The following is a 13,626-nucleotide window of genomic DNA, read 5'->3' on the forward strand; positions in this document are numbered from 1 at the left end:
CTCCGAAGCTCCACCCTTCTTTTCCGGTTCTTCCACGCGGTATCCCTCTTGCTCGGCGCCATCTTGACGTGGTGTCTCAGGATTTTCTTTCGCAGCCACTTCTTTGACCGCTTGAACGGCTATACGCAGCTGGGCTTTCAAACTTAAATTCTTCTGCATTAAATCTGTTACAGTGCGAAAAGTTGCAGTTAGCACTCCCCCCTTGTCATATTGTGGGGCCACCCTCTCATCTGCGGCGCGTTCCTCCATCTCCAGATCTTCGCGGAGCTCGGATGGAAGCTCGCGACCCCTTAATCTAGACGCCAGCATAAAGGGGGTGAACCAGTCGATCGGCACCTGTTCTTCACTCTCCCGAGCACATCTTAGGCAACGGACACACCCTGGGTGAGGGTCGGGTTCACTGCGCCCACTGGGTTGACTCTGGCGAGGGACACAGTGTCGAGGGGCCTGAACAGGACCCGCTCATCACTCATTATACACCCGAATGCCACGGGGTGAAAATACACTTCCCTCTCTTTTGGGGCTCCGTCTTCGGAAGCTCCCTCTTCTCCCTTCAGGAAAAGGCGTCCGCTGATAAACCTCTCACCCATTCCGCTCACCTGGTGGTAAGCGATATGCACCTCCAGTTCCATAAAGCTTTCTACTTGGCGTTTTCCACTGTGCCAAGGGCAGTTCTTAACTAATTCTAGCTCCAGCGTGCCTTCCCCTGATCCCATTCTCGTCGCCATGTGCGGGCCGGGAGTGGTCTGAGACCCTCGGGGGCGCGCGGTGGGCTGTGGCCAGCAGCCCTGGCACACGGGTCAGGGAATGCAGGTTGGCAGACTAGGCACGGACGCGTAGCGGTTGATTAAAGATTATTTTACTTACACCGTAGATGGTCGCAGTGCAGGCAGGAAAAACTTGCTTGCGTTGCAGTTACAGACAGACATGTGGAGTTTGCTAGGCTGCACAATACAAACTCGAACAAGACCCGCAGAAAACTCGAGCCTCTTGAAATAACTTGGATAGAGCTCTGGATACACACACTCACGAAGCTTGCTAGGCTCCGTGGAACAAGCGCGCAGGGAAGGGGTTCGTCGAGGGATCGCGCCCGGCGACGGGGAGAGACCAGAGGTTGATCAGACCCCTATAGCCTTCTTAAGGCACACGCTGGGTCCGTTAGGCTCCGCAGAGCTTAGAGTTCTTCACGAGACGTGAAGTCCTCCTCCTCCACGAGATGGTTGTAGAGTCCTCCAACTTGGGCGGAAACCGCTCAAGCCTCTTATACGGCTAGCAAGCCAATCACTAGCCGACACGTATGAATAATTTAGAACTGGCCAATAATGGGGCTCGAATTGGGTGGCGGGAACTCCTTTGCACCGGGGTTTTCTCTTTGCAACTGAGAAATGCACCCTGCAAAGAAAGCTCCTCGTGGCGAGAAATAATTTAGCAGTGCCGAAACACACACACACAAAATCACACCCTTGGGTTGTGACAAGCCCCACCATTTTAATAACAATTAAAATAACCTGAAAGGCTGAAAAATATTGTCAAGTTGTTATCAAGCAAAAATTAATCCCTTTGTGCAGCTTATTATGGAAGGTAGGTGGAAAAGGTAGGATGATCTAGTCAGTGACCTAAGAATCGAAGGGAAGCTGGGTGACAGTGACCATAAGTTCATCACTTACACTATCCATTTCAAAGCCGACAAGTCAGTCAGCAATGCAGTAGTCCTCAACTTTAGGAAAGCTGACTTTCATAAGCTCAAGAAGCTCTGAGGGACCATGACTTGACAGGGAGGGGAGTTCACAATGAGTGGTTGCTCCTTAAGGAAGCGATCCTAGAAGCACAAGGGAAGTCCATTGCAACCCATAGGAAAGGTGGTAAAAGGGCTCAGCAACCCCCTTGGCTCAACAGGGAACTTGTGAACCTCCTACATCTAAAAAGAGAGGCTTATAAAGAATGGAAGATAGGAAACACCACTAAGGAGGAGTATTTTGCATTGGCCCACATCTGTAGGGAGCAAACTAGGAAAGTCAGAGCTGCAATCAACCTCAAACTGGCTACACAAATCAAAAACAATAAAAAAAATTGTTCTTCAGATACTTGGGGAGTTGGAAGAAAAACAAGGGCAACATTGGACCTCTGCTAAACCAACTGGTCTACCTGAAAGCCAACACCCAGGAAAAAGCTGATCTGCTCAATGATTACTTTGCCTCAGTTTTTCACTAGCCCAAAGGGATCACCCTGCCTAACATGATGCAGGATGACCTGGGTGAGGGTAAATATATGCCCACCATTGGTGTAGATCTTGTGAGACACCCACAAATCAGCTGTTCAGGATAGATTGCACCCAAGAGTGCTAAAAGAAGTGGCAAACCTTATAGCATGGCCACTGGTAAGGATATTTGAGAACTTGTGGCACTTGGGCAAAGTACCTGAAGATTGGAAGAGGGCTAATGTGGTGCCCATCTTCAAGAAAGGGAGGAAAGAAGATCCAGGAAACTACAGGCCTATCAGTTTGACCTCAATACCTGAAAATAACTTAGAAAAAAATATCAAAGAAACCGTTCTTGACAGGCTAACAGAAGGCAACATTCTGAGGGGTAGCCATCACAGGTTTATTGTGAGTGGATCTTGCCTGACCAATCTCATTTCCTTCTATGATCAGGTGACATATCACCTGGACAAAGAGGAAGAGGTTGATAGATATTTGGACTTAAAAAACAAACCACATCACACTTATAGGCTTAGCAATGCTAAACTTGCTAGCACCACAGCTGAAAGAGACTTGGTGGTCATGATTGACCACAAGATGAACAAGAGCCACCGATGCAGTACCGCAGCCAGCAAAGCGAACAAAACTCTGGCTTGCATCTACCGATGAATCTCAAGCAAGACCCAGGATGTTATCCACCCACTGTACTCGGCCTTGGTGAGGCCGCAGCTGGAGTACTGCATCCAATTCTGGGCTCCACAATTCAGGAAGGATGTGAAGAAGCTTGAAAGAGTCCAGAGGAGAGGCACACGCATGATCAGATGGCAAGAGAACAGGTCTTATGAAGATAGGCTGCAAGTCTTGGGACTCTTCAGCCTGGAAAAGCACAGGCTCAGGGGTAACTTGGTGTCAGCCTACAAGTGCATAAGGGATATACATCAGGATCTGGGGGAGTGCCTGTTAAGCAGAGCACCCCAAGGGATGACAGGGTCCAATGGTCACAAACTCCTTCAAGACTCTTTTAGGCTGGCCATAAGGAAAAACTTCTTTACTCTCCAAGCCCCCAAGGCCTGGAATAGACTCCCTCCAAGAGGTGGTGCAAGCACCTACTTGGGACACTTTTAAGAAACATTTTGGATTCTTATCTTGCTGGGATCCTTTGACCCAACTGACTTCCTACCCTTTGGGCAGGAGGCTGGACCTGATGATCTTACGAGGTCCCTTCCAGCCCTAATGTCTATGAAATCTATGAAAACTTCTGAGAGTGGAAAACCTCTCAACATATGGCATTCATATGAATATTAAATAGCAAATCCTATAGTGTTCTTTTTTATACATCCAAAGAGTGCAGATGGTGAACAGGTAACTATAGCACTATGATTGGCTTGAGAACATCTCTGTTCAGAGCGCAGAAGAACAGCAGAGACTCCTTATGCATGAAGAAGGGTGACTGTGCCCAAAAGCTTGCAAAGAACTTTTTTCCAACTATTCATTTGGTCTAATCTACTCAAAGACCCTTGCCTGCCTATGCCCTTAGACCAACACAGCTACAACCAACAACCCTGTTACTCACTGTGTATATAATAGTCTCAAATTTATTCAGAAGCAACCATTTCAAAGCTCAGCTCCACTTCTCAAACATAATTCTTGTAGTACAGCAGAGTGGAATGCTATGGCAGACTCAAAAAGGACAGCTTTTTCTACACCTAACTGCAGTCCCAACAGCTTGCTTCTATGTTAAGCTTATAGTGGGAGTGTAAAAACAAGACAATTTTTTTTCTTCACTGGCTGCCTCTGTTATTCTATTTTTATATTAAGTTATGCCTGTCAATACCTATATAGCTGAAATTTTACCTGTCAACTTGTGGTATCAATGGCTGACAAGTTTAAGCATTTGAGAAAGAATTATTGTGAATAACTGGAAGCAAAAAAGCTGTCAATCAGCATTGGTTTTGGGAGTCATGAACATATTTATTGAACTGTAAGAATTACACCATATCATGGCTTTTCTATGATATAGTAGGGTCAGTGAAGGAGTTTTCATTAGAAGTGTCCCCTAATCACTTTGATGCTTCAGCTTTGCATTTTCCATCAGAAAAAAGGTATGTTCAGAAAGATATGTTGACATATTCTGCTGCACTTGGATGTAAAACTACATAGCTCCTACTTAAAGAAATTATGGGTATATTAAAAAGTCTCTACAGCATTACACCATAAATATCCGTTGTCTATTAAACATACTATCACTGTATGCATCAATCATAGGTATCCTTGGTTTTATGTGACTTTAATTTAGAGAGTAATTTCTGCTTTTCTCAAAGGATGGTAAGAAATGATGGTGCCTAGATTAAGGTACACGAGCCAAAATTCAGTCATTTCATTTAGTAACCTATTTATCACAGCTGCCACTTTCTTCATAATTAAAATCTAATCTCTACAGAACAAGCAAGCTCTGGAATCAACACTAGTGTACCTCTCTAAATTGTGCCATTTGGAAAAAAATATTTAAATGGCTAGTGTGAATTATGACTTGTATAAGATTGTACTGTTCTTGCCTTCTATGATTTAATATGATTAGTTTTTTAGAAAATGAAAGCTATAATTCAGTGGTTCCAAAGCATTGGGTGTATGTGTATGTGTGGCATATATACTGTAATTATGAAATTAATGAGGTGTGTTCACCAATATGATTGGTGAAGATCACTCAGATATTTATTCATAGAAAACTGTCTTTCTGTGCCAACTCTGTATTTGCCTACACTTGGAAAATGTTAACAGTTAGTGTGCTGTAAATTTTCTAGTAGGGGCCATAGAATCTTCTCCTCTTGATAGGTCATCGGGATTGATGGCAGCCATATTTACTTTTAACTGAGTGCACACCTACTTACCTAGAGAGCAATCTCACTTTTATTTCTCCTTTGGATAGTTTGCTTACACTTGGAGTTACAACTTACTATTTACTGATCCTTGCTATTTTCACTTATCTAGCTAATAAATCACAAATTAAGCAATGGGTCATGTTTCTTACATGGCCTACAATTGTAACCAACAAAGTTCTGAAATAAATAAATTCTATATCTATTTCGATTTCCTGGTGTCACTGGGACATGTTCCTAATAAAATGGACATTTAGGAACTCAGGACTTGCCATAAAGTACATCAGTGATCCATCACTATCCAGTTTCTGACACAGACTAATAATGGAGGCTTCTAGGGAAAGGACTATAATGGAACATTATGGAATTACTTGCCATAGGTGAAAATTTCTTCCAACCCCCAGCAGTTAGTGGTTCTCCCTTATACTCTCACTTACACTAATGCAACTCCATTGATTTCACTGGAACTCTGGGTTTACTCTTTGTGCCATTATACATTACAAGATATGCAATGGAGGCATTTGTCATACTACAGTAGTAACAACCCACTATTTATGATTTACAACTGAATATATTGCATTGATAACAATTATCAAGACCAAATGCATTTCGCAGAAAATGAGACTCAAATCAGCAGGGAAAAGACTGCATAATCTATAGCAGTTTCAGGTAAATTTAAAAAATGGAAATTTTATTGAACAAAAGTATGAGAATAAATAATTGAACTTGAAAAATATGCTTTGTGTTACTGAAATTGATATTAAAATCAATGGATTTTACCCTGACCTTAAATGTTGTGATTTTAATGTGCCACAGTTCGTTCAAGGCTGTAGAGCAGAAGAGAAGCTGGAGAGCCTGACATTTGAATTGGGCAGTCTGGTCTTTCTTGCCCCTTAGATAACAGAATAGGCAATTTGCATCTGTGGGATAAGCACATTGGATGACATTCTTTTTTTCTTTTTTTTTTTTTTCTTTTTTTTTGGCTAAACAATCAGTAAAGAGTTATACTTGTAGTCATCATTTTTAGACATATAATTAAAATCTTGACTGCGATGAACTGCACCTTTTTGTAGACTGTGAATTTCAGGCTTTCTGCAGACTCAAGCACACATTTGCAAAGGATATAAATACTAGAAACACTTCTTTTAATGAAAGTCTATATAGTGAAGCCCATGTTCAGCAGCAAAGGGTTGATGGCAAATTTGGTGCTGCATTCAGATATCTGTCTGGACCCCTTTTGAGCTACAGCAGTAACTAGTAGCAGAATGTAGCTCTCTGATCTGAGGACTTGCTGTTATTAATCAAGGGATTTTTAATTAGATTGTTAATGACAAGTTTTAATTATCTAATAATGATATTGAATGTAAAATTGCACAGATATAAATTGTTTTCTGAATTACAGGCTGCAACCACCTTTCCTGAGAGGTTTCACAGAGTAAAGACATTTAATTGGAACCTGAAGATTAGGGCAATTCACTTGCATTAGCTAGATTTGAATCAGGGTACTTCTGCTACTAATTCAGCCACACACAGTGTCATTGCAATCTGATGGCTGTTTTAAGGATTTATGTGGAATAAGTAGGTAGCATCAGTCAAATACTAAGCAGGCATTGACATTAGAAAAAAAGCATGGCTGCTTAAACTAATAGATGCCTTTGTTGGAGTTCTTAGCAGTGAAAGATAACAAGGAAGCTGAGCACAACCTTGGCACCTTTATAGCTGGTCTTTTAGAAGTCAGATCTCACATGCATTTGTAGGAGACCATATCAAACTACTTGTCTACATCTTATTCAGAAGCAGGCTAGATTCTCCATTCATTAGGCTGCCTCACAGTTATAATACTGCTCTTCATTTTTGTCCCCATACCCGATTAAATCCTGTTTTGGTGGTCCATCCCTCATCTAAGGCAGTGACCTCTGAGGTTCTTCTGAGGGACTCTACCCACCAAATCAGATATACTTTCCTTTCCTTCCTCTCTTTTTCTCCTTCTTCATATGCTCCTGCTTTCTTTCCCCTCTCCTTGTGCTCTTTTCCTTCCATTGGAATAACTGGCCCTTTCTGCTTGCGGTAAGACTTTTTCCAAGGGACTTGTCTGCCCATACCCTCCCCTGGAGTCACAGATTGGCATTTTTTCCAAACATTAAATTCACTTTTATTGAAAAAACAAATGCACCATGGCAGAAGCCCAAAGTGTCTGTCCTCACTGGCAGCAGTTAACACTGAGGTGAAGGAAAGACTGAAACAATTAAACATTATTTGATGCCTAAGAGATTTCATGCATAACCACCAATCACTTTTGCTGGGAAGGTTCGGGAAAAGGAAGATGGACTGTTAAGAAAGAAAAGGAGCTCTATAAAACGCACGTGTGTGTATGTGTGCTCACATGTACGTACCCTATATAGAATAAATTCAGGGCACTACAACAGTTAAATGGCAGTGGTTATCTCTTGTGGTGAAATTAATTGCTTGTTTAGCATGAACCAGAGCTTTTAATAGTTTATCTTGGATTCAAAGGCATTTGTTTGCCTTCTTTTTTTGGAGGCCTAATTATTTTTTTTCCTTAGTTCAGTTAATTGAGTTGTAAGATTTTCTTTTGCAGCAAAGTTAATTTCCTCAAATGTATTTTACCTTGTAGCTGCCTCCTGTGTAAGTAGTTAATGTAATGCTTGTGCTCCTCTGACTTCAAAGGCTGGCTAAGAAACATGTCCATAAGTTTGTTATGCATAGAAATGGGGTGAAAGAAGCAGGGGCCATGTAGCTATTTTTCCACAGAGAGGAAAATAACTTACATGCTCTTAAGAAGTAGCACAACAATATTGCTGCTGTCCAGTAGCAGTGAACAGTATTTGGAGCTTATTACCTACGGGGTGCTATGAATCCAATCTTCTCCTTATTTTAAGCTGTATTGAATTACACAATCAGGTTATTGTTCTTTTTATCATTTTCTAAATAATAGCAACAGCAATGGCCTGAGCTGTGATCTCATTTACACCAGTGAATATCTTGGTGTTCACTATTTAACTAAGAGACAGACTCTAGATATAGACATGGGTAGATGAAATCAGTCTCATGTCCTTAATAAACAGCAGCATATTGAATCTGATCCTGCAGATTACTTGTGCTAGAGGGGAGGAAGTCCCAATGAGCTATAATAGAAATTTTGCTTGGGAAAGGGATGCCATTTCCATTGTAAAGATTTTACTTAAGTCAACATTTAAGTTCAAGATGTCCTTCTCTTATTCCTTTTTCTTCATCCCCTTGATGAGATAATGTTCTTGTGTCCCTAAGTACATGATCTAACCTTTTGTCTTTGTCAGTAACAAAAAGGGGAAGGGAGAGGGGGGAAGATTTATCACAGGGAAAATTGAGCGTAAATGAATGTAGCTCATCATTTTAATCATAGGTCAGGTCATCTTGGTGAACCCCTGCCATGTTTTGGCACAGTCACATGCCACTTAAATATAAGTGCTTCCTTTATGAATTAATAAGTAGACTTGCTAATTTTCATTCTTATGTGTGAAGACAAAGTCCATTAAATGCTTTAATCCAATCAAAAAAAAAAATCACATCTTGAATTGTTGATGTGATTGCCCTTCTGTCATTAGTTGAAGGAAGAATTAGAGGTTGTCTGGAGTTTAATTTCATAAATATCAAACTTTCCTTTATAATATACCACCTTTAACTAAACCTGTTTAGTCAATGTATCTGATTAGCTATAGCTTTTATACCGAATCTTCTATAAAAAAACAAAAACAAAACAAAACATAGTTTTATCTAGACAGGGAACTTCTAAATCATGACATCATTCAGAAGTTCAAGAGTCAGATTTTTCCCCTCATACTGAACACAGCAAGGAACATGATAAGAGTGTAGCTGAGAGAATAGGAAAAAGAAAATTTCTGATAGTGATCATTTCCTAGCAGAAAGAAAATGGGATCAGCAGTACAATTGGTCCCAGACCTAACTGGGGCTTCTAGGGTACAGACAGTCCTCAACTTACAACATTTTGAGTTACAACGTTTCGCACTTAAAATGCTTATAAATTGGCACCCTGTTTCAACTTTATGATGTCAGTTTCAACTTTACAACACTTGGTCTGACGCCAAGTCATGCCAGCAAACAAGTTCTCTGCATCACCCATCTCCCTGGAGAACATCTGTCCAAACTTCCTTGGACACTTTCTTTAAGAAAGCAGAGAAGACTCCAGAAAAACCTGCAGCCAAGATTCCTGAGAAGACTGAGTGAATTCAGCCTTCTACCAGGACAAAACTAAAATATGTGAAGATTAGAGCCAATAACTCCTCCCCTACCTATATAGTTGTTCTAACCTCAATATTCTACCCTTTCTGTAAGCTTTTTTCCTCTAAATATGAAGAAGAGGAGCACAGTTTCTGAAATGACTAGAAAAACTATAGAAGCTTCAGATGATATTAAGAATAAGAATACAGGCAACCCCTGCTTAGCTCTCTTAATTGGTTCCTGAAAAAACGAGCGTTAAGCGAAACAAGCGTTAAGTTAAACCAAAAGTATTTGATGACCCAAGATGGCAACTGTAATTGTTTTAATGACCCAAGATGGCGACCACGAGTGTTATAGTGAAACTTTGTCAGTGCTAAGTGAAATCAGGTATCAATTTAAAATGAGTACTATAGCGAAATAGTGCTAAGCGAAACAGCATTAAGTGGGGGTTGCCTGTTTTACATCAGCAATTTTACCTTTATGATTTTGTGTGTTGTAATAAGCGATCATTTCATCAACTGCCGTAAAGTTACAGTTACACTGAACAAATGTGTGATGACACTGAATTCAGTTTGCTGGCAAATGGAAGAGGTTATGTTCTATTCCGCTAGCTTACAGTGGGTGCATCTATATGTGTACTTTACTGTGGAGTTGACCAGTTAGCTCCTCGGTAAGGTATCACCATCTACACATGTGCTGGTATTAGAGTACAGTAAACTCCACCATAACTCCACCATAAGATACTACCATCAGAGGACTTATTTACTGTGCAGAAACGCATGTGTGGATGCTGATCAGGACCACAGCAGTTTGAGTCAAGGCAGAGGAGCCCCAGGTTGGCGGCAGACTCGTGGGGGTCAGCCACACTGCTCCACAGTTTTGGGACTCTCATGCCTCAGCCAGACCCTCTGCTTCCCAACACTACTACTGGAGCCCAGACTTGATCCCATGAGCCTGTTGCAAGCCTAGGGATGTTCCACCCCAGCTCAAACTGCTGCTATCACAGACACTATCCACACGTGCGTTTGCACCTGGGAGCAGCTGACTCTTCTGCAAACTGAACTGGAGTTTATCACATTGCCTTAATGGCATGTGTAGATGCATCCAGTTTTTCTAAAACTTACTTAACTGGCCTGGAGAGGATTCCCTGTAACTGGCAAATCTTTCAGTGAAATAGAACTAACCCCCTGGACTCCTGATCTATTAACACATGGGGAAGGGAAATGTGCAGGCCTTGTAACTGAATAGCATCCAGCTGCCCTGTGAAGTGAAATGGTTGACAGATGGCATGAGTTAATAGTACTGTGAAGTGGTTGATAGATGGCATAAGTTAAAGCAGCCTTTAAGACATGAATGTCACAAATATAGACCCGGATTAAATGCAAAAGTTAATTTAAGTCACCTTTACTTTTCCTTCTCTGCCCTCTCCACTGTCCCATCAAAAGCTATACTCTGAGCTTCTCAGCCCAAATTCAGAATCGGGCCCATTGTTGTTTGCATGAATTCTTGTTGCTGGGATAGTTCATTTCAAAATAGAGAAGCCAGTCACATAGGAGCATGCTTTCCTATTTTAATAAGTTGCCACAACTTTTTCTGTTGTCTAACATACTGAAGAGGGGAAAACAGCACACGCCAAATTAAATATTTTCTTACAACGCTATTCACCTAATTCATGGGACTGCTAAAGTCAATAAAATGCATTGGCTTAATTTCAATAGTGCTTAAGCCTATACAAAATAAAACCTATACAGAAATGCTTTGCTGAATCAAGGCCTTAGATTGGGGGTTACAAAATATATTTGTGGCTTTTCTGTGCTTCACTGAATATTTGGCACAGAGTACAGTTAAAATATTGTAAATGAAGAAAAATTTATGGAATTGAGAACACCAGACTGGCAAATACATGTTCATTAAAAACAGATTAGCAAGAAACAAGACTCACATAATCCTGTAATCAAAACTTGATACACAAACCCAAGGAAATGCTAAACAACTGCTGTAAATATTAGATAATTAATTTCTTTTTTTTTCCCTCCCAAAATGATGAGCCATAGTGAGAAATATTTCTCATAAAAGATAATTTCTTCTTATTTTAAGATTGCACCTACTTTGCACCTGCCTGATGGTAAGAGAATGCAGCTTAATTAATAGGATGAAGGCATAGTTGGTCCACTGAGATAGAGAACTTCACAACATAAATCTCATATTAGCAAATATCACAGCAATTGTCAGATATGGACGTATGTGGATAGGTGCTTTAAACCTCCAAATGGCTAAAAAATTGTGTGAGGAATAGTGGCTTCACTGAGGATGAGTGGATGTCAATGAGGTATAAACACTGATATTCTGTATTACAGCCAGATTTTTTTCCTGATTAAGAAACTTGACTGATTACTCAAACAGTCATTTGGGGTGGAACAAAAGGGGAGGAGGTATGTTGTATATGAGAAATCTGCAAAGATTCATTACTAGGGATTACATATAATGAAACGCATCCAGAGCATGAGGCTTTGCAGTTGGTGCGCTTAATATGTACAAATTAAATCTTTGCCTAGAAATATAATAATAAAAACAATGAATTAAACATCAGGACCAAGAGATTTTGGCTTATTAATACAGTGTAACCCTATTCAGTGAACTCTAATTTACTGAACACAGATGTTGCCAGCAAAATAATTAGTGGAGAAATTGTATATCCAGCAGAATATCAAATGTATTAAATATTAAAGTTTAATAAAGATTTAATCTCTTATTAGAAGTTAGGTAAAAGGATTTGTGGTGGGAAACGTTAGATAATTTTATCCCTTTTTACATGGTTAAACTCCAGAAAATGAAGCTTAGTGAACAGAAATCATTCATGTAAAAGTACATGATGAAAGAGAAAAAAGGCTTTGCATTTGTTGTTAATGCATTTAGTCATTTGAATTTTTTGTCCTTCTCCAAGAAAATCCTCTTGAGATTTATTAATCCTGCACTCACTGGGGACCTGGAGAAAGCACATTGGTATCTATCACTAAAACTACTGGAACACCGGAAGCAGCATTGAACTTTGGACAATATTTCATAGATGTTGGTTTATAGGCTCCATCACAATCTCATGGAGTACGGCTGTGATTATCCAGACCATCTCTTTTCTGACAACTTTTCTGTGGTAACTGTAGTAATTGCCAAGATGGAAAAGTTTTATTGGTAAAGTCTCTTTTTAAGTGTCTGGGGGGGTGTCGACATGAGACACTGACTGTGCAGTAGCCAAAAAATACTGCACTGTAGCATGTCATAGCACAGACAGTGCTAATATGCTACTGCACAGTAGTATTAGGTTACTGTGCTGTAGCATCATTTAAAAGACATTCAATGGTGCTACTGTGCAGTAACTCCAGTTACTGCACATTTATTTAGTACTTGCTAATGCATCAGTACTAAATAAATGAGCAGTAATGACTGTGCAGTAGCATCTCATGTAGATGTGCCCCGTAATGCAATGAGTTAAGCTCCTTGTCCTGATTTTTAGAGGAATTTCCAAGCAATGAAGAGCCCAGAGGCTGAAAGAAACCAATATAGCAATAGGCCTGTTTTGTATCCTTGGATTCTGAAGTTAACTATGATGCCTTTGAACTGTCTGACGAAACCTCTATGCTGGGGGAATTCCTTGTCTGGGGAAGGGGAGAATCTTCCTCGAGTCCAGCTCCCTTATGTCATGAAAACAACCCAAAACATGTGTGTGTCAGGGCCACAGGGCTTTTGGGTGTTCTTTTAATTTTTCACTCTCATCTACTTTGCTTCTAGCTTTTCCCTGGCACTGGTGTCTCTGTGGCTTTGACCTCCTGCTAATTCCTTCTTCCTGAGTGTGCATCCTGTTACATCATTCTCTTCTCTTATATGTTTCCTAGCCCCGTAGTTCCCTTTCCCATGTGGCTTGGTCCTCTTTTCTCTCCTCTGGACACATTGCCTGACTGTTTCATTCCCTTCTCTCACAGATGTTCCTTGGGTTTGGTCCTTGGACCAGTGTTATTTAATATCTTGATCAGTGATTTGAGCGAGGGTGTGGAGAGCACCCTCTCCAAGTTCGCAGATGATACCAAGTTGTGGGGCAAAGTTAACACACCAGAGGGCAGGGAGCAGATACAGGCCGACCTGGACAGGTTGGATTAGTGGGTGGAATGAAATAGGATGCAGTTCAACAAAGATAAATGTAAGGTACTCCACCAAGGAAGGAGGAATCCCCAGCACACCTATAGGTTGGGGGATGACCTCCTCAGCAGGTCAGAGGCTGAGAGAGATCTTGGAGTCATAGTTTACTCCAAGATGAACTTG

This window comes from Alligator sinensis, unplaced genomic scaffold (genome assembly GCF_000455745.1).
Source record: "Alligator sinensis unplaced genomic scaffold, ASM45574v1 scaffold7_1, whole genome shotgun sequence".
NCBI lineage: Eukaryota > Metazoa > Chordata > Crocodylia > Alligatoridae > Alligator > Alligator sinensis.